This window comes from Lissotriton vulgaris, chromosome 6 (genome assembly GCF_964263255.1).
Source record: "Lissotriton vulgaris chromosome 6, aLisVul1.2, whole genome shotgun sequence".
Taxonomy (NCBI): domain Eukaryota; kingdom Metazoa; phylum Chordata; class Amphibia; order Caudata; family Salamandridae; genus Lissotriton; species Lissotriton vulgaris.
Window position 1 is genome coordinate 1,904,897,962 of NC_141694.1, and position 21,344 is coordinate 1,904,919,305.

Sequence of the window (21,344 nt, forward strand, 5' to 3'; positions counted from 1 at the left end):
TGAGTCCATAGAAAACTATGGATTTGTGTTTTCTTGCAAAGTACCTGTTGTTGCGACAAAATTCAACAAGCCAAACAGCCTCAGCGATGAGAAGCATCGTAAAGCAAAGAGATGCGTAGTTCCTGAGACCTTCGTGGATGCGATGCGACAGTTCCGCTTTAAACAGGGGAGCAATGCGTCGGGTCCGGTCTGTAGGGGGAAGCGATGCAGCAATTCTGAGGTGATTCCGATCTGCGGGTGATGCCGTCTGAGGGAATGCACTTCCCCAGCCCCTGCCACACCAAAACCAGACAGTCAATACACAATTTAAAAACCATCTTTAGTAAAAAGATGTGTTATTAAATTCTAAGTTCAGAGAGCCTAAACGTTATTTTTCCATCTTTTCCTATGGGAAGATATGCTTGTAAAATGTTACAGAGCATTCCCCATTCTGTCCTATGGCGCAAGATAGCCTTTCAATAGAGAAAAACAAAATTGGCACTATTTCACTATCAGGATATGTTGCACACATCAGAACATGTCCTACCTTTCACATACACTGCACCCTGCCCAGGGGGGTACTTTGGGCATACCATAAGAGTGTCCTATATGTAAGAAAAGGGAAGGTTAGGACCTGGCAAGTGGGTGCACTTGCCAAATCGACATGGCAGTTAGCAAACTGCACACAGGCGATGCAGTGGCAGGCCGGAGCCATCTTTTTAGGGCTACTCATGTGGGTGGCACAATCAGTGCTGCATGCCCTTTAGTAGTAGTTGATTTACCAGCCCCGGCACACCCAGTGCACTTTACTAGGGACTGACCAGTAAATAAAAATATGCCGATAAGGGAGAACCAATCATAATAACAATTTACTCAGCGAGCATGAGCAGTTTTGCACTGATTAGCAGTGGTAAAATGCCCAGAGTCCTAAAACCAACAACGACATTACAGGAAAAAATTGGAGGAAGAAGCAAAAAGTTTGAGGATAACCCTGCAAAAAGGGCCAAGTCAAACAGCGCTCAAGACCTGGCTGTTCGAATAAGCCTACAGGACCTGCAAGCTGCAGGATAACCTATTGGGCGATTAGCCGTGCTTTATAAATCCTGCTTGATTGAAGCCTTGATCACTGTGGAGTTAACAGTTAGCCTTTCATAAAGAAGTAAAGCGAAGTGACCAGTTTTTTTATAGCCTCTATCCAAGTATCGATGTCTTCAGAATGGTGAAACACTGACCTATCAATTGCCCCTTCTGTCCATTCAAGGGCTGAGGATTTATTTTTGTATACTTCCCAATGTGGCTCTTCGGTCACCACATGGGCCCATACAGTTCAGTAGTATTATGTTTTTTATCATTGTTACTTGGTGGTAGCCCAGTCGGAGAGGAGCGTGGTATAGAGCGATTGCCTTTGTCATGACAATATTATAGTAGACTCTGGATCAGGAAACGGGCTTTGTTAAGCTGCTTAGTGACCATGAGTCAGCTTTGTAAACAGGACACAACACTGGATGTGTTATCCCGTCACCACAACCAGCAGTGACATCGCAGACCACCTCAATCTAAGTATGCGGGCATAGAGTTGTTAACATTGATACAATGTCTCTTGCGTTTTGTTGCTGGTTTAAAATTTGTATTGTGCTTATATACGTAACCAAAAGAATCACAAATGATAGACAGAATTCGGAATAAAACAAACATTCACCCCCAGTCAAGAGATCTTGTTTAAATCCACTGTTCTTTTACTCCCCATGCCACGCCTGTTTAGATCTTGCCATATGCAATCCATTTGCCCTGCTCCTCATGGGAAAGCAAACAAAGATGGCTGGGTTAAGATTGCGCTGGGCCACAGTGATATCAATATTATTGCATACAATACAGAAAGCTCCAAGGATAAGGTCTAGGCCATCTATCTACAACCAGCTGGCATGATCAACTCATAACCATATAAGCAAAATACAACATATATCCTGAGTTAACGAGAGAATAAAATTGTAAAAAGATCAAATAACAAGTCCAAGTTTTCTTCTTTTTTCTTTTATTTCATGTGGTAAGCGTTCTTAAAATTCTCTAGCCGACACGTGTTTCGTCTCAACTGGTATTCAACCACAGACGTCTTCAGGGCTGTTCCTTCTAAGATCGATCTATAACTCTCTCCTTCCCATTACCCCATTAGTGATGTACTGGGAGTTGTCATTCCTTGTTAATCAAATATTCGTGTTTCCCGGCGTACTTTAGCAGCAATATTACACTGTGTTCCACATATGCATAGAGTAAGTATTTTCTTCCTGAGACGATATCACGTCTTCATACAGGGAAAGTATTTGGCGCCTGCTCCTCATGGGAACAGTCCAGCTCGAACTGCACGGAAACAAGCATCCTGGGACCCGTTTTGGGGTATCACCCCTCATCAGTCAGCTTGAATCTAGTGCACAGTGAGCTCGGGACCCACGTCTGGGCATACCCTTGGCCCTTTATATGGTTCCTCCCCAGGGTGATCTTTCTTATGGTACATTGGCTGTGCGGTGCCCTTCTAATAAATGCCTTGTCGCTTTCTGTACATTCATATGGTTACTTCATTAAGAACACTTTGTCACATTCTCCAGGAACTCGCCCCGAGCTTTGCAAAGCCATCCCTTGCTTCATCACCCAACTCGCCATTGCCCCCGAATATTATATATTCTTAGCAGATCTCAACTTCCACATGGAAGACCTCAGCGATGCCAGCACTGACAACCTAATAGAAAGCATGAACAACATCGGCCTCATCCAACTCATCATCGACCCAATGCACATCTTAGGGCACACACTTGACTCAATCTTCAACTCCAGCAAAACAATCAAGTACCACCATGTCACAGAACTCACCTGGACCGACCACTCCATTGTCCACTTCATCATCACAGGGCACAACGCTACCGAAACCAAAGCCAAACCACCCAGCACATCTCAGCACAACTTGAAAACCGTCTCAGACGAGAACTGGAACAACACTCTCCATGCCAACTGACTGGACACAGCTCCAGACCATAAACAGGCCATCAAGAGCTTCACAGACTGGATCACCGACTATGTCACCCCCACCGAGCCGAACAAGATCAGAGAATCTGCAAAGTGTGTCAAGAAAGAAGATAGATTACCAGTAAGGATCCAGTGCACTACACCACCTTCAGGACATCGATCAACCACTACCACCTTCTCCTTAAAGAAGCGAAGAAGAGTGCCGTCACATGCTGCATAGAGCTCAGCTCAAACCACAGCAATGAGCTCTTCACCATCGTTAGGGAATTCAGCAACCATGCGTCCACTGAGAATACCATAACTCCCTTCTGGGATCTGTGCGACATGCTTGCTGATTACTTCCATTAGAAGTCATCTACAGGGACTTTGAATCTCAGCTCTCCACAAGTGACATCCTCGACCTCCTCACACCCACTGACACTAACTCCGACCTCCGGCCACTTCCTGGGACCTCCTCATCGCACAAGACACCACCTCCACAATGAAGTCAATACACTCTGGTGTACCCACTGATTCATGCCCCCACGTTATCTTTAACCTCAGGAACAAGGCGATCAGCTTAGAGCTCACAAATCCACTGAACAGATCCATCGTGATGGCCTCCTTCCCGGAAGATTGGTAACATGCAGAAGTGAAACCCCTCCTGAAAAAACCTTCAGCAGACCTAGAGCAGTTGAAGATTTCCTGACTGATACCCCTGCTCTCGTTCCCAGCCAAAGTCTTCGAGGGGTTGATCAAGAGGCAGCTGACCAGACACCTGGAGCACAACAACCTCCTGAACTCCTCCCAGTTTGGCTTCCGAGCCAATAAAAGCACAGAGACGTCCCTGATAGCAGCCATAGATGACATCAAGGACTCCTGGACCTCAGTGAGACTGCAGCCCTCATCTCCCTTGGCCTCTCAGCTGCCTTAAACATGGTCTCGCACCAAATCCTGATCGACAAGCTCCACCACATTGGAATCCAAGGAAATTCCCGCTAATGCATCACCTCTTACCTCCCTAGAAAAACTCAGACTCCCGCCCAACTCCTGAACCCAAGGACATCATTTGCAGCACCTCACTAGGATCCTCCGTGAGCCCAGCCCCCCTTCTCCTACACTTACATGACACCCCTAGCCAACATTGTCAGTTCGCATGGGCTGAAAGTCATCTATACTGACTAGACCCACCTCACTACCTCCAGAGACAACTTACATAGGTGCACGGCCAACATCACCGACTGGATAATAATAATAATAATAATATTAAAAACATTTATTAAGCGCCTGAATACACTAAGGACAGTGCGTCTCCGCACTAGGATGCATTCCAACATGACTCCAAACAAAAATCAGACCATGAAAAGAAGAAGGGAAGAGGAGGAGAAACCCTGAATTAATACTAAACTTCAGGAAACAGGTAGGTCTTCAGTTTCTGCCAGAACCTGGTTTCCGACGGTTCCATCCGCAACTCAATAGGGAGTTCGTTCCAATGTTTGCTGGCCAAAAACCTGAAGGAACGTTCACCCATCCGTGCTTTATAAATGCGGGGTATCGAAAACTGCATACTGCCCATAGTTCTCAAAAGGCGCTTTCGACGATAAATAGTTAACATCCTATGGAGATAGGCCGGGACCTTGGGATGTATGACGTTACAACGCATACTTTTACATTGCATTCCTTTACAACGCGGTTTTTACATTGCATACCATTACAACGCATAATGCTTTTAGGCACTGGATAGTGAATTATTTAATTTACTATTCCAACTCCAGTCCCCGTGGATAGTAGCGAAGGTGTTGGATAGTAAATTAAATATATTCCCTATCCTAGAGTGCCCCCCAGCGCAATGCGTTGTAATGGTTTGCGTTGTAATGGTCGTGTTGTAATGGTAGTGCGTTGTAAAAGTTTCGTTGTAAAGGTTGTTTCCCGGACCTTGCCGTGTGCAATACGATGACTAATGCACATGGCCTTGAACCGGATGCGTTCCCGCATGGGGAGCCAGTGCAAGATCTGTAATGCGCGTTTTCCCGAGGACTTCCTCAGCAACTTTAGGACAAGCCTGGCCGCCGCATTTTGGACACATTGCAGCTGGTTCAGTCCCTTTTTACTGAGGCCACAGAACAGGGCTTTCCCATAATCAAGATGGGACGTGACCAGGGCATCGACTAAGGTTTTCCTTTCTGTAATAGGTAAGAGATCCAAGATTCTGAGCAGGACCTTCAGTATGCCATAGCATTTCCCCGCCATGTTGCCTATGTGTTGGGAGTATGAGAGATTGGGATCCAAGAGAACACCCAAGTTCTTCACAGTATCAGAAGGGGTGGGTGTAGGACCCAAGTCAATGGGCCACCAGGCTGATGTCCAGATTGAAGGGGAGGAACCAATCACAAGAAGTTTGGTCTTATTCCCGTTCAGGTGGAGGCAATTGCACTTCATCCAAGCTGCCAGTGCCACAAGACAGGCAGAAAAATGATCTGCCGTCTCAACTGGGTTGTGAGATAGAGTAACCACCAGTTGCGTATCATCCGCATATGATACGATGTCCACCCCATAAGATTCCACCATCCTGGCCAAGGGTTCCATATACAGAATAAACAGCACAGAGCTGAGAATGGAACCCTGCAGGACCCCTTCTTTTAAAGTTCGAGGCGTGGATCTGAAGGGGGGACAGTGTATTTGGAATTTTCTATCCGCCAGGGAGGAGACCAACCATTCGTGCGCCAGCCCGGTAACTCCCATCTCGCTCAGATGGGCAAGAAGTCTAGAGTGCGATACAGTATCAAATGCTGCACTCAAGTCCAGCAATATCAGGGCGGCGGTCTGTCCTTCATCCACTTTCTGGCGGAGCAATTCTGTGGAGAAAAGGAGGGCAGTTACTGGAGAATGCTTCGCCCTAAAACCAGATTGGCAGAGGTGCAGAAGATAGTTATCCTCCACAAATTTAACCAACTGGTTATTGACCAATTTTTCCACCACTTGGCACAGAACGGTAGAAGGGAAATGGGCCTAAGGTTATCCAGGTGGGAGATACTCAGGTTAGCCTTCTTTTTATTTGGGACTACCTGAGCGAGTTTCCATTCCTCAGGCACCTGTCTTTTTTGGATGGAAAGGGAAGCCAGATTGCCTATGTAGTTGCATAGGAGGTGAACATGGTTCCTAGGAATTTTAGGTGGAGCCACGTCCGTAGGGGATCCTGACTGGATGCTCATGATGAAGCACAACTGCCTAAAACTGAACACGGACAAGACAGAAGTCCTCATCTTCAGTAACCACGCATCTTCTTGAAGCAACGCATGGTGGTGAGCAGAACCTGGCTTCTTCCCCTCCCCTACTAACCATGCCTGTGACTCCAGCACTGTCCTGGACAACAAGCTCTCTATGAAGAAGCAAATCAACATGATCTCCGCCATCTGTTTCCTCACAATGCGCATGCACCACAAGATCTTTAGATGGCTCCCCGCCAGATACCTGCATTCCGCCTCCCTCTTCCTAGCTTAAACTCCCAGAGTCTAAGGCACAAGGAACAGAGGTCGTTCTTACTCCCACCTGGCTGCAAAGACCTGGAATTAACCCACTCTGCACCTGAGATCTGCCTCACCACTGAATCTGGAAAGGTCAAGACCTGGCTGTTCAATTGATCGGCCCCTCCGGACAATAACTCCTCACCCAGCACCTTGAGAACTTCACTGATGATTTGCCGCGCTTAATACCCATTGATTGATTGACTCTGTACATTCATATAGATTTTTCTCAGTGGGGACTTTCTGATGCGGTTTTAACTTTCCCTTGTCAATAAATGCCTGGCTAAATTCAGTGTGGTCTTCAGGGTTGACTTTTAAGGCCGAGTTAGCTCTCCATTGATGAATGCATGGTCACATTCAATACATTTATAGAGTTTAACTCCTGTGTGAACATTCTGATATATTACATTTTGTTTTGTAATCAAACCCTTGTCACATTCTATTCATTAATAAGGTTTCTCTCTAGTGTGGATTTGTAAATTCTGCATTTGCGTATTCTTCCTGTGGAAGACTTTATTAAACTCTGTACATACATTCAGTTTTCCCTTTATTATGAATGCTTTGTGGTATTCAGAACATACATATGGTTTCTCCCCTGTGTGAACTTCCTGATCTTGTATTACATTTTGCTTTGTAATAAATCCCTTGTTACATTCTATAAATTCATGCGGTTTCTCTCTAGTGTGGATGCTGATATTGCTTTAACTCTCCCTTTATAATAAATACCTTCTCACGTGTGGTGCAGTTGAATGGTCTGGATACCCGGAAATAGTGAACCCGACGAAAGGAATGCTACACAGCGAGCAGACGCCGCAGAGAAACCCACGAGTGTCGGGACGAACCGAAAAGAACGATAGCAGCGCAAACTCGATTCATTCAAGTTAAGATGCCACCCTGCTGGTCAACTTAGAAAAAAAACGTCACGAAGCTGGGCTCAGCGATCGATAACGGCAAGAATCCTCCTTCTTTACACACAGGGTGTAACACAATGTCCTACATGAACAACAGTGAGCCCTGATGAAGACCTTCTTTAACCCTAATCTCTGCCTGTTCCATACAAGGTCGAAACGCGTAGGCTTAACATCATCTAGGCCAGGAGAAATGCAAGCCTTATGACCTGACAAACCAACAGGACATCTAGTGAGAGACGCATCTCACACTACGGCCAATAAAAAACTTCTCTTAAAAAGGACTCTCCGACCTAACACAGGCCCATATTGATTATTTCTTTGTGGAGAAGCATTTATATCCCAAAGACAACTATTCTATTGATTTCTAGTAGGACTCGATAACAGATTTTTGATTTTTTTTTTATATATGTCTAGTATTGTTAAATGTCGTGTAGAATAATGTCTAAAATGTCTATGTTTTGAATTCACTGTTCTGATATATGTTGAATGCGTGTCTTACCAAAGGAGATGATGACAAGCTAAGTGCTAACACCCAATTGTGTACTACTGAATAGCTTTAAAGAAAAATTCAAAAGTAAAATTGATGACAATGTCAATAAATTGTGACATTGGACTAAATTAAGTGTCTAATTCATGGTGTCAGAGGCATCCCTTATTTGCTAGCAGTTGAATGGTCACCCTCCATTTGGAATAAATGCTATGTCACATTTCGTACAATTATATGGGTTCTTTCATGTGTGAACATTCTGATGTATTTTTAAACTATGCTTTGTAATAACTGCTGAGTAACATTCAGTACAACCATATTGTTTCTCACCAGAGTGGAATTTCTGATGAAGTATTTATCTTTGCCTAGTAATACATGTCTTGTTGCATTATGCACGTCCATAGGGTTTCTCTTCTACGTGGACTATCTGATGTTGCATAAGATGCAACTTTCTAATAAATGCCTTCTCACATTCAGTGCAGTTGAATGGTCTCTCTCCGGTGGGGATTTTCTAATGTTACTTCACCTCTCCATTGATTATAAATGCCTTGTCGCATTCTGTACATTGATATGATCTCTCTCCAGTGTGGATTTTCTAATGTCGTTTTAATTCTCCATTTGTTACAAATGCTTTATCACATTCTGTACATTGATATGATCTCTCTCCAGTGTGGATTTTCTAATGTCGTTTTAATTCTCCATTTGTTACAAATGCTTTGTCACACTCTGTACATTGATATGATCTCTCTCCAGTGTGGATTTTCTGATGTCGTTTTAAGTCTCAATTTGTTACAAATGCTTTATCACATTCTGTACATTGATATGGTTTCTCCCCAGTGTGTATTTTCTGATGTTGTGTTAGCTCTACAATTGTTATAAATGCTTTGTCACATTCTGTACATTGATATGCTTTCTCCCCAGAGTGGACTTTCTGATGTTCCATTAGATGTGACTTTCTAATGAATGCTTTGTCACATTCTGTACATTGATATGATCTCTCCCCAGTGTGGATTTTCTGATGTCGGTTTAGCTCTCCATTTGGTAGATATGCTTTGTCACATTCTGTACATTTATATGGTTTCTCTCCAGTGTGGATTTTCTGATGTAGCTTTAGCTCTCCATTTCTTTTAAATGATTTGTCACACTCTGTACATTAATATGGTTTCTCCCCAGTGTGGTTTTTCTGATGTACCTTTAGCTCTCTATTTGTTATAAATGATTTGTCACATTCTGTACATTGATATGATCTCTCTCCAGTGTGGATTTTCTGATGTCGTTTTAATTCTCCATTTGTTACAAATGCTTTATCACATTCTTTACATTGATATGATCTCTCTCCAGTGTGGATTTTCTGATTTCGTTTTAATTCTCCATTTGTTACAAATGCTTTGTCACATTCTGTACATTGATATGCTTTCTCCCCAGTATGGATTTTCTGATGTTCCATTAGATGTGACTTTCTAATGAATGCTTTGTCACAGTCTGTACATTTATATGGTTTCTCCCCAGTGTGGATTTTCTGATGTCGTTTTAGCTCTCCATTTCTTTTAAATGATTTGTCACACTCTGTACATTTATATGGTTTCTTCCCAGTGTGGATTTTCTGATGTAGCTTTAGCGCTCCATTTGTTCTAAATGATTTGTCACATTCTGTACATTGATATGATCTCTCTCCAGTGTGGATTTTCTGATGTTGGTTTAGCTTTCCATTTGTTACAAATGATTTGTCACACTCTGTACATTTATATGGTTTCTCCCCAGTGTGGATTTTCTGATGTAGCTTTAGCTCTCCATTTATTTTTAATGATTTGTCACACTCTGTACATTGATATGGTTTCTCCCCAGTGTGGATTTTATGATGTCGCTTTATCTCTACAATTGTTATAAATGCTTTTTCATGTTCTGTACATTGATATGGTTTCTCCCCAGTGTGGATTTTATGATGTCGCTTTAGCTCTACAATTGTTATAAATGCTTTTTCACATTCTGTACATTGATATGGTTTCTCCCCAGTGTGGACTTTCTGATGTTCCATTAGACGTGACTTTATAATGAATGCTTTGTCACATTCTGTACATTGATATGGTTTCTCCCCAGTGTGGATTTTATGATGTCGCTTTAGCTCTACAATTGTTATAAATGCTTTTTCACATTCTGTACATTGATATGGTTTCTCCCCAGTGTGGACTTTCTGATGTTCCATTAGACGTGACTTTATAATGAATGATTTGTCACATTCTGTACATTGATATGGTTTCTCCCCAGTGTGGATTTTATGATGTCGCTTTAGCTCTCCATTTGTTATAAATGATTTGTCACATTCTGTACATTGATATGGTTTCTCTCCAGTGTGGATTTTCTGATGTCGTTTTAATTCTCCATTTGTTACAAATGCTTTATCACATTCTGTACATTGATATGGTTTCTCTCCAGTGCGGATTTTCTGATGTCGTTTTAATTCTCCATTTGTTATAAATGCTTTGTCACGTTCTGTACATTGATATGGTTTCTCTCCAGTGTGGATTTTCTGATGTCGTTTTAGGTCTCTATTTGTTACAAATGCTTTGTCACACTCTGTACATTTATATGGTTTCTCCTCTACGTGGACACTCTGAGGCTGCATTGGGTCTTTCATTGCAAAGAAAACTTTTCTGCAGTCAGTCCATCGATATGGTTCACCTCCAGTATGATTTTCTGACGTTGCACTTGCTCTTTCTCTCCCTAATAAATGTGTTGTCACTTTCTAGATATTCATACGGTTTCTCTTCTGTGTGTTCTTTCTGATCCAGGTTAGCTCTTCTTTCGTAGTGAGAGCCTTATCAGACTTGCTTCAGTTTGTCAGTGTGTTATTTCGTCAATGTATATCAGGTGATCCCTAGGAGCCAAGTACAGACCGCATTGGGCAGTTTGGATTTTCGGTTGTAGAAAGACTTTGGCGAGGCATTAGCCTTCAAAGGAAGAAATTTCGAGGTATACAGTCTTTACATCACTACCTACACAAGCGATGTTTAATGCTTTCACCTTTTTTGTTCATTACTGTATTTCACCTGTTGGAAAAAATATATTTAAAAAAACACTGGATAAGCTTAAATGGTAGGTCCATCACAAAAATCTATTGGCATTTAATGAGACATTAAATGGACCACATAGACAAGTGCACTGAAGAAATTCTAGATTACACTTTCAATGTAAAGATGCAATAGAGTGGTTTTGACGTGCACCAGTATCTCTTTCAATCCCAGCACTCACTCCAGACTACCAAAGGGAGTTATCATTCCTTTCTATGCGGTCAGTCTACTACCCTCTGAACGGTAAGAGTGGGCCCCTTCCTCCCAATTACCCAGAAAGACCCATTAGGATGCAGATAAGTGCTAAATCACACCCAACCCTTGCAGTGTCTGTGGCTCTCTAGAAGGAATACACAAAAGGGTTGGTCACCTAGCCCAGACATGTACTAGAGTCAGGCTGTAAGGCACAAAGAGCAGTACAAGCAGAGAAAAGTAGCTTTTCTAAAATAGTAATGTTAAATCCGACTTTACCAGTAAAGAGGATTTCTCATTACCATTGCAAAGATATAAAACATGAAAAGGCTACTCCTTTCCAATCAGGAATTACAGCTTAAAGGTATTCTGAGGAATTCCCAGTTCTAGCCAAAGAGAGGAGTAGGACTTACAGCAGCGAAAAAGTAATTTAGCTTTTTGTCACAACCAGGACATGTAAAACATAGTATAACGTCCTGCCCTTTGGGTTACCAAGGGCCTTCCTTAGGGGAGACATATGTAAAAAGGGGAGTTTTTGGCTTGGCAAGTAGCTTTAAATGTCAAGTTGGTGTGGCAGTAAACTTCACACACAGGCACTGCAGTGGAAGGCCTGAGACATGATTTCAGGCTGCATATGTGGGTGGCACGGTCAGTGCTGAAGCCCACTAGTAGCAATAATTAGCAGGCCCTGGGCACATGTAATGCACTTTATTAGGGACATAAGCAAATTAAATATGCCAACTGAGTATGAGCCCATGTTACCATGTTTAGAGGAGAGAGCACAAACATGTTAGCACTGATTAGCGGTGGTAACAGGTGCAGCGTCCTAAGGCTAACAAAAACTAGCACAGAAAATGGAGGGAGGCAGGAAAAAAGTTGGGGAAAGACCACCCTAAGGCTGTCAGGTTTAACAGAGCCTTTTCAAGTGAATGGACCACACAACAAAGAGCATCACAATAACAGCGGGAAATATAATCAATTGCTCCAAGGGAGTCCTTTATACTATAAGAGCCAGTGATAGGACCCAGACAATATTCTGAGCATCTGTCACATAGTGTAACTCCAGAGATCAGAGGCTCTGGCCAGAGCTACACAAGAAAAAGGAGGTTTACAACCACAATAAACACACATTAGCAAAGTCAAGAAGTCTCACCTTTTAGACATATAGGCTTTCCCATTGCTGTACAACATCAAGAAAGAACAAGCATTTGCAATGCAATGGGTATAGCATTTTTTAGAGTTGGAGCTATAAGTGTAAATATAAATATGTTTTACTTATGCGTTTAGTAGTGGATGGATGTGATGTCAATTGTGTGATTTACAATTAATTTATAAGCATGTGTATTGATTGTGTTTCTGGTGTATGGGGCTTACTGGGATACAGTTCAAAGCAATCCTGTATTTGTATTAGCAAATGAATACTATGCAGTTATTAAGGGCACAACGAGAATGCTTTATTACATAAAGAGAAATGCTGGGTATGGACATATTGAACCCAAGACAATAAGAGTCACCTGATTATTTTATTTGTGGATATTTAATAACGTTAAGCAGTATGAAGGTGCTAATTTTACCTGATTTTTAACACCCTGTTGGGTGGCTGCTATGAATCTGGTGCAATTATCCCAAGGGGTCCACAAGCAGAATAAAGAGAAAATTCCAGGTTATAACTAGTAGGTTTGTGCACAGACTATTGAAACATAGCCAGAGGTTGTAATGATAGGATGAACATGGAGACAGACTGGGGACGCACAGGATGCATAGGCATGGGGATCAGAGACACGATGAGCAGGGCTACAGTGAGACAATGTGAGCTGAAACAGACACAGGAATTACAGGTTATGAAGGTAGAGATGCATAAACCAAAAGGGGGTGCATTTGAGGGGTGGACAAACATTGGAGCACGGGGTATCACAAGGTATAATAAGAGGGTGAGGTAAACCCGTCATGGCACAGAGACTGGGGGTGCAAGCAACGGATACACAGTTGGAGCGAAGATGACTGGTGAGAGCTAGCGTATTGCAGGGAGGCAGGGATACACTGAGCACATACAGCTGTGGAAAAACCGAAGTGATGTATCTCTGTGTGAACCCATTAGGAGGTAGCAAAGAAGTGTCCCGAATTTTTACTCTCATCGTCCTAAATTTACACCAATGCCAGTTGGTCACCCTAGGTGATAGAAATGCATAGAGCACCATGGTGAGCCTAAGAAAGGGGGCAAAGGCTAGTGCCTGAGAGGAGGTAAAGGCAAGGCAAGCAGGGTGCTCTAGGTGAAGGAGACAAAGAAAGTGCTCCGGGGAGAAAGGGCAGTGGGGATTGCTTCAAAGGAAGGACATTGTAAAAGAAAAACCCAGCGCTGGTGAATCGCATTCTCAATGACATGGAGTCATCATGTAAACCTACCTGGCCAGTAAAGCCTTTGAGGGTGGAGCCATGACAGGTTTTCACAATATCCACCTGATCCTTATTTACATGCGTTAATGAAAATGGGAACCAGAATGGGTGTGTAGGCTGGCCCTCGTCAACCTGCGCTGGGTGACCCTAATCTATAAACAATTAGAAAGCATGATCACGATGTTTCCACAAGAAGAGCAGGCATCTTTTTATGCTAATAATCATATCCAAAATTAAACTCACTCTCATAAATAAAAAATGCTCTAGCTAGGAAGGCATGTGTTTTTGATATGTATTGAGTGACTAGATTATTGCCTTATTAAAATACAAGCCTTTTGAGAAGGCAAGCTGCCGGCCAAGAGTGCTGCCTATTCCTTCCTCCTCAAGTGTCACACACGGCTCGCCACTAATAGAAAAGTGCCTGACTCCAGTTTACTCACAAGGTTCCTTCCTTGCTGTAGCTCAATCGCCGAGACTCATTCAATGTTTACTCACAAGGTTCCTTCTTTGCTATAGCTCTCTGGCTGAGACTCATTCAATGTTTACTCACAAGGTTTCTGCCCTGCTGTTGCTCTCTGGCCGAGACTCATTCAATGTTTACTCACAAGGTTCCTTCCCTGCTGTAGCTCTCTGCCGAGACTCATTCAATGTTTCCTCACAAGGTTCCTTCCCTGCCGTAGCTCTCTGGCCGAGACACATTCAATGTTTACTCACAAGGTTCCTTCTTTGCTATAGCTCTCTGGCTGAGACTTATTCAATGTTTACTCACAAGGTTTCTGCCCTGCTGTTGCTCTCTGGCCGAGACTCATTCAATGTTTACTCACAAGGTTCCTGCCCTGCTGTTGCTCTCTGGCCGAGACTCATTCAATGTTTTCTCACAAGGTGTCTGCCCTGCTGTTGCTCTCTGGCCGAGACTCATTCAAAGTTTACTCACAAGGTCCCTGCCCTGCTGTTGCTCTCTGGCCGAGACTCATTCAATGTTTACTCACAAGGTTCCTGCCCTGCTGTTCCTCTCTGGCCGAGACTCATTCAATGTTTACTCACAAGGTTCCTGCCCTGCTGTTGCTCTCTGGCCGAGACTCATTCAATGTTTTCTCACAAGGTTCCTTCCCTGCGGTAGCTCTCTGGCGAGACACATTCAATGTTTACTCACAAGGTTCCTTCCCTGCCGTAGCTCTTTGGAAAAGACTCATTCAATGTTTACTCACAAGGTTCCTTCTTTGCTATAGCTCTCTGGACGAGACACATTCAATGTTTACTCACAAGGTTCCTGCCCTGCTGTTGCTCTCTGGCCGAGACTCATTCAATGTTTACTCACAAGGTTCCTTCCCTGCCGTAGCTCTCTGGAAAAGACTCATTCAATGTTTACTCACATGGTTCCTTCCCTGCGGTAGCTCTCTGGCGAGACACATTCAATGTTTACTCACAAGGTTCCTTCCCTGCCGTAGCTCTCTGGAAAAGACTCATTCAATGTTTACTCACAAGGTTCCTTCCCTGCCGTAGCTCTCTGGCCGAGACACATTCAATGTTTACTCACAAGGTTCCTACCTTGCTGTTGCTCTCTGGCCGAGACTCATTCAATGTTTACTCACAAGATTCCTTCCCTGCCGTAGCTCTCTGGAAAAGACTCATTCAATGTTTACTCACGCTCCTCCTTGAAGCCGCACGCGTAGCACTCACCGGGTTTGCACAACTCTACCGTTATCCCAGCTGAAGCGGCGGTGCTGCTCAAATAAACAAGTATTTGCAATGCAATGGGAAGCCGCCTTTACAACGAGGTAAATAAATCGCATGTATTTGCCCCACATATTTTTAGCACACATTATTGACCGCGATTATAAATTTACTTTGAATTCCAATACCACAAATTTAAGGTAAGTTAGGGGGAGTGGACGGTCTTAATATAAAAACAATGCGTGGTATTGGAATGAGATGAAAATGCAGGGAAACAACCATCACAACGCAACTTTTACAACGCACCACCATCACAACGCAACTTTTACAACGCAACATCCATTACAACGCATGCCATTACAACGCATTCCGATACAACGCATGCCATTGCAACGCAAGTATCGGTAAGTGTTTAATTAAAATAAAATGTATTTATTTTTAAATTATTTTTCTTAACATAATTATAACTTAATTTATAATAATACATTTGAATATTTTAATTTAATTTTATTTAAATTAAATAATTAAAATTTTATTTATTTAAATTAAACCCCCTGGAGTTAGAATATTAATTGTTACCCCTACACTATCCAGCACTTACCCTACTATTACACCCCACTGGAGTTAGAATAGTAATTGTTACCCCTACACTATCCAACACTTACCCTACTATTACACCCCCCTTGAGTTACAATAGTAATTTTAACCCCTACACTATCCAACACTTACCCTACTATTACACCCTCCTGGAGTTAGAATAGTAATTTTTACCCCTACGCTATCCAGCACTTACCCTACTATTACACCCCCCTTAGGTTAGAATAGTAATTTTTACCCCTACACTATCCAGCACTTACCCTACTATTAAACCCCCCTGGAGTTAGAATAGTAATTTTTACCCCTACACTATCCCGCACTTACCCCACTATTACACCCCCCTGGAGTTAGAATAGTAATTTTTACCCCTACACTATCCAAAGTCAAAAGCCAAAATAAACTTTATTCGATTTTTTGTTTGCAAAATCATAAAAGCACATATTAAAAACATTGTGTTAAAAGAAACTAAAATCTGTACAATTAAAAGAAGCAAGGGGAATACAATTAATTGAGGCACAATTTTAGAATCTGTTAGGGGCTATAAATCATCAGTGATCACAAAGGCCGACTATTTCATTTGGGCAAACTCAATGTTAGAATAGAATGATCATACACATATATACATGGGCACGACCAATATTTTTATAATCCAGTACTATTTTACATGCTGTCGTATGTTGTTCCTAACACCGGCACAAAAGATAGGAAAGAGAAAACAGGATACTGCATCAGTGCCACATTGTATTCCTTAGGCCACGGGTACTCATAGTACGGCCCGCGGGCCAGTGGCGGCCCGGCAAGCCTTCCCTGGCGGCCCGCTGACCTTCCTGACATCGTACCCGTGTTGTATTTAAATGAAAATGTAAACCTGTGTTGTATTTAAATGAAAATGTAAACCCGTGTTGTATTTAAATTGAAAATGAAAATGTCAAACACTGCTGGTTGCTGCAAGCGAGTCTGAGAGACTCTGCTGCTCTGTGGGGGCTGGCCGCCGGGTGATTCCAATGATAGTGGAGCTGCAGGGGCCTAAGAAGAGGTTAAGTACAGGAAGGCCTCATTAACATACAAATGGTCTTTCTAAAGACCTGTGAAGTGCTCGGGTGGGGCTGTGTGTGCCAGGAGGCTGTCTCGGCCCAGGCTGACACACGCAGGGTGAGGTGAAGAGGGTGACAAAGGGAGGTAGTGGGGCGGAGAGAGGGAGAGGGAGGGAGGGAAAGGAGACCGAAAGAAACATCGGGGCTTGTTAAAGTAGGAGTTGGAAAACGATTAACCTTGCACTTTGCACCAGGCTTGTGAGGTGTACACAGAGCCACTCTGCCCGCCCACCTTCTCTATTTTTAGCAGCTAGTTTGTTGTGGGTTTACAATTAGGGTAAAACAGTTAAGCAGGCTACTGGAATCCAAAAAGTAATGTTTGAAAGCAAAGGGCATAGCATCTAGTTTCAATACAGAATCCCTAAATCGCACGTCATTACTATGCACCTACAGTCCAGTTAGATCACGGGTACTCCTAGTACGGCCCAGCAAGCCTTCCCTGGCGGCCCGCGGACCTTGCATACATTAAGCGTGGGCGGAAAATCCGTTCCGCTCGCGGATTTTGCGGATTTTCGGGAAATCCGCAATCCGCGAGATTTGCGGATTTCCCGCAAAATCCGCAAATTCGCACGCAGCGGATTTTTTTGGCGGCGCGCGGCGTTGGTGATACAATTTTTGCGGCGCGCGGCGTTTATCATCGTTTGCCGAGTTGTTTTTTTCGATAGTTTGCGAGTGCTGCGCCATTTTGGATCTTGCTGTGTGATCCCGCGGGAATTGGCGAGCGCGATTACGTCATCGCGGCTTGCCAGCGAGAGTTTGTCAACGCGAGTACGGCGAGATCACGTCTCGCGGTACTTCGCAATTGCGAGATTTGAGATGCGGCGAGCGAAAATATAAATTTGCAATTCTGCACAAGAAATCCACCAGCAAGCAGCATAAACCTTCTAAAAATGATGATTTTTATGTGAATAACTCCTTAGTTTGACATTTGCCTGCACTTTTTTAGCGAGGAGTCCATTTTGGGGAGGGGGGCAGGGGGGTGGGAGGAAGGAAGTGCCCCATAGTCTTCAACTTCCTGTTCCTGTTCAGCAGGCTCCTCCCAGTGCTTTGTCCATCTCCTGGTCACTTTTCATTCGGATGTGGACCTGGAAGGATTACTTTTTGTGGATGCTGCTGGATCTTTGGATTTGAGGCCTTTTTGACTTTCTTTGGATCACTGTTGGATTAGAAATTTTACAAGTAAGTTTGTTTGGGGCATTACAGTTGCTGCAACTAAAATTTTGGGATTTTCGATTTTTGGGCTGTTTTGGGGCCTTTTCCCCAGGGGTACTCAGTGGTGGGTGGACTGTGGTTGTCTTGAACTTAAACATCATGGAGGCCATAGATGAATTGGGATTGTGCTGATTTTTCTGTGTTTTTCGATTTTTTTTTTTTGTAAAATTTTGTGTTTTTCGATTTTTGACCTGTTGTTGGGGCCTTGACCAGGGGTAGTGAGTGGTGCATGGGCCTAGTCTTTCTGTGGGCTGTCTTGAATTTAAACATCATGGAGGCCATGGATGGAATGGGATTGTGCTGATTTTGCAGTGTTTTTCGATTTTTGGGCCTGTACTTGTGGCCTTTTCACCAGGGGTATTTGAGTCTAGCATGGGCCTAGTCTTTCTGTGGGCTGTCTTGAATTTAAACATCATGGAGGCCATGGATGGAATAGGATTGTGCGGATTTTGCAGTGTTTTTCGATTTTTGGGCCTGTACTTGTGGCCTTTTCACCAGGGGTATTTGAGTCTAGCATGGGCCTAGTCTTTCTGTGGGATGTCTTGAATTTAAACATCATGGAGGCCATGGATTGAATGGGATTGTGCTGATTTTGCAGTGTTTTTCGATTTTTGGGGGTGTTCATGGGGAGGGACATGCCATGTGGCTGGTGGCCATTTTGAGTGCAGCTACAGGCACTGGCCATGTGCTGGCAGGCAAGTGGCCATTTTGAATGCAGGCTTTGTTGTTAGGCCTCCAACCATTTTGCCTACTTTTCAACCTTTATTTATGCCCAGGGGTAGTGAGTCTTGCATGGGCCTAGTATTTCTGTGGGTTGTCTTGAATTTAAACATCATGGAGGCCATGGATTGAATGGGATTGTGCTGATTTTGCAGTGTTTTTCGATTTTTGGGCCTGTACTTGTGGCCTTTTCACCAGGGGTATTTGAGTCTAGCATGGGCCTAGTCTTTCTGTGGGCTGTCTTGAATTTAAACATCATGGAGGCCATGGATGGAATAGGATTGTGCTGATTTTGCAGTGTTTTTCGATTTTTGGGCCTGTACTTGTGGCCTTTTCACCAGGGGTATTTGAGTCTAGCATGGGCCTAGTCTTTCTGTGGGCTGTCTTGAATTTAAACATCATGGAGGCCATGGATGGAATAGGATTGTGCTGATTTTGCAGTGTTTTTCGATTTTTGGGGGTGTTCATGGGGAGGGACATGCCATGTGGCTGGTGGCCATTTTGAGTGCAGCTACAGGCACTGGCCATGTGCTGGCAGGCAAGTGGCCATTTTGAATGCAGGCTTTGTTGTTAGGCCTCCAACCATTTTGCCTACTTTTCAACCTTTATTTATGCCCAGGGGTAGTGAGTCTTGCATGGGCCTAGTCTTTCTGTGGGTTGTCTTGAATTTAAACATCATGGAGGCCATGGATTGAATGGGATTGTGCTGATTTTGCAGTGTTTTTCGATTTTTGGGCCTGTACTTGTGGCCTTTTCACCAGGGGTATTTCAGTCTAGCATGGGCCTAGTCTTTCTGTGGGCTGTCTTGAATTTAAACATCATGGAGGCCATGGATGGAATAGGATTGTGCTGATTTTGCAGTGTTTTTCGATTTTTGGGCCTGTACTTGTGGCCTTTTCACCAGGGGTATTTGAGTCTAGCATGGGCCTAGTCTTTCTGTGGGCTGTCTTGAATGTAAACATCATGGAGGCCATGGATGGAATAGGATTGTGCTGATTTTGCAGTGTTTTTCGATTTTTGGGCCTGTACTTGTGGCCTTTTCACCAGGGGTATTTGAGTCTAGCATGGGCCTAGTCTTTCTGTGGGCTGTCTTGAATTTAAACATCATGGAGGCCATGGATGGAATAGGATTGTGCTGATTTTGCAGTGTTTTTCGATTTTTGGGCCTGTACTTGTGGCCTTTTCACCAGGGGTATTTCAGTCTAGCATGGGCCTAGTCTTTCTGTGGGTTGTCTTGAATTTAAACATCATGGAGGCCATGGATTGAATGGGATTGTGCTGATTTTGCAGTGTTTTTCGATTTTTGGGGGTGTTCATGGGGAGGGACATGCCATGTGGCTGGTGGCCATTTTGAGTGCAGCTACAGGCACTGGCCATGTGCTGGCAGGCAAGTGGCCATTTTGAATGCAGGCTTTGTTGTTAGGCCTCCAACCATTTTGCCTACTTTTCAACCTTTATTTATGCCCAGGGGTAGTGAGTCTTGCATGGGCCTAGTCTTTCTGTGGGTTGTCTTGAATTTAAACATTATGGAGGGCATGGATGGATTGGGATTGTGCTGATTTTGCAGTGTTTTTCGATTTTTGGGCCTGTACTTGTGGCCTTTTCACCAGGGGTATTTGAGTCTAGCATGGGCCTAGTCTTTCTGTGGGCTGTCTTGAATTTAAACATCATGGAGGCCATGGATGGAATAGGATTGTGCTGATTTTGCAGTGTTTTTCGATTTTTGGGCCTGTACTTGTGGCCTTTTCACCAGGGGTATTTGAGTCTAGCATGGGCCTAGTCTTTCTGTGGGCTGTCTTGAATTTAAACATCATGGAGGCCATGGATGGAATAGGATTGTGCTGATTTTGCAGTGTTTTTCGATTTTTGGGCCTGTACTTGTGGCCTTTTCACCAGGGGTATTTGAGTCTAGCATGGGCCTAGTCTTTCTGTGGGCTGTCTTGAATTTAAACATCATGGAGGCCATGGATGGAATAGGATTGTGCTGATTTTGCAGTGTTTTTCGATTTTTGGGCCTGTACTTGTGGCCTTTTCACCAGGGGTATTTGAGTCTAGCATGGGCCTAGTCTTTCTGTGGGCTGTCTTGAATTTAAACATCATGGAGGCCATGGATGGAATAGGATTGTGCTGATTTTGCAGTGTTTTTCGATTTTTGGGCCTGTACTTGTGGCCTTTTCACCAGGGGTATTTCAGTCTAGCATGGGCCTAGTCTTTCTGTGGGTTGTCTTGAATTTAAACATCATGGAGGCCATGGATTGAATGGGATTGTGCTGATTTTGCAGTGTTTTTCGATTTTTGGGGGTGTTCATGGGGAGGGACATGCCATGTGGCTGGTGGCCATTTTGAGTGCAGCTACAGGCACTGGCCATGTGCTGGCAGGCAAGTGGCCATTTTGAATGCAGGCTTTGTTGTTAGGCCTCCAACCATTTTGCCTACTTTTCAACCTTTATTTATGCCCAGGGGTAGTGAGTCTTGCATGGGCCTAGTCTTTCTGTGGG

The 21,344-nt window shown here is 43.6% G+C and overlaps 1 pseudogene across 1 annotated transcript; it reads right to left on the bottom strand.

Moving 5' to 3' along the window:
- Nucleotides 1–7,049: 7,049 nt before the first annotated feature.
- On the bottom strand, nt 7,050–10,530 carry LOC147709868 (uncharacterized; annotated as a pseudogene). Its single transcript, XR_015296744.1, has 3 exons — nt 8,621–10,530; nt 8,087–8,453; nt 7,050–7,251 (listed from the first exon to the last, which is right to left on the bottom strand). The product of XR_015296744.1 is annotated as an uncharacterized LOC147709868 (transcript).
- Nucleotides 10,531–21,344: the final 10,814 nt, after the last annotated feature.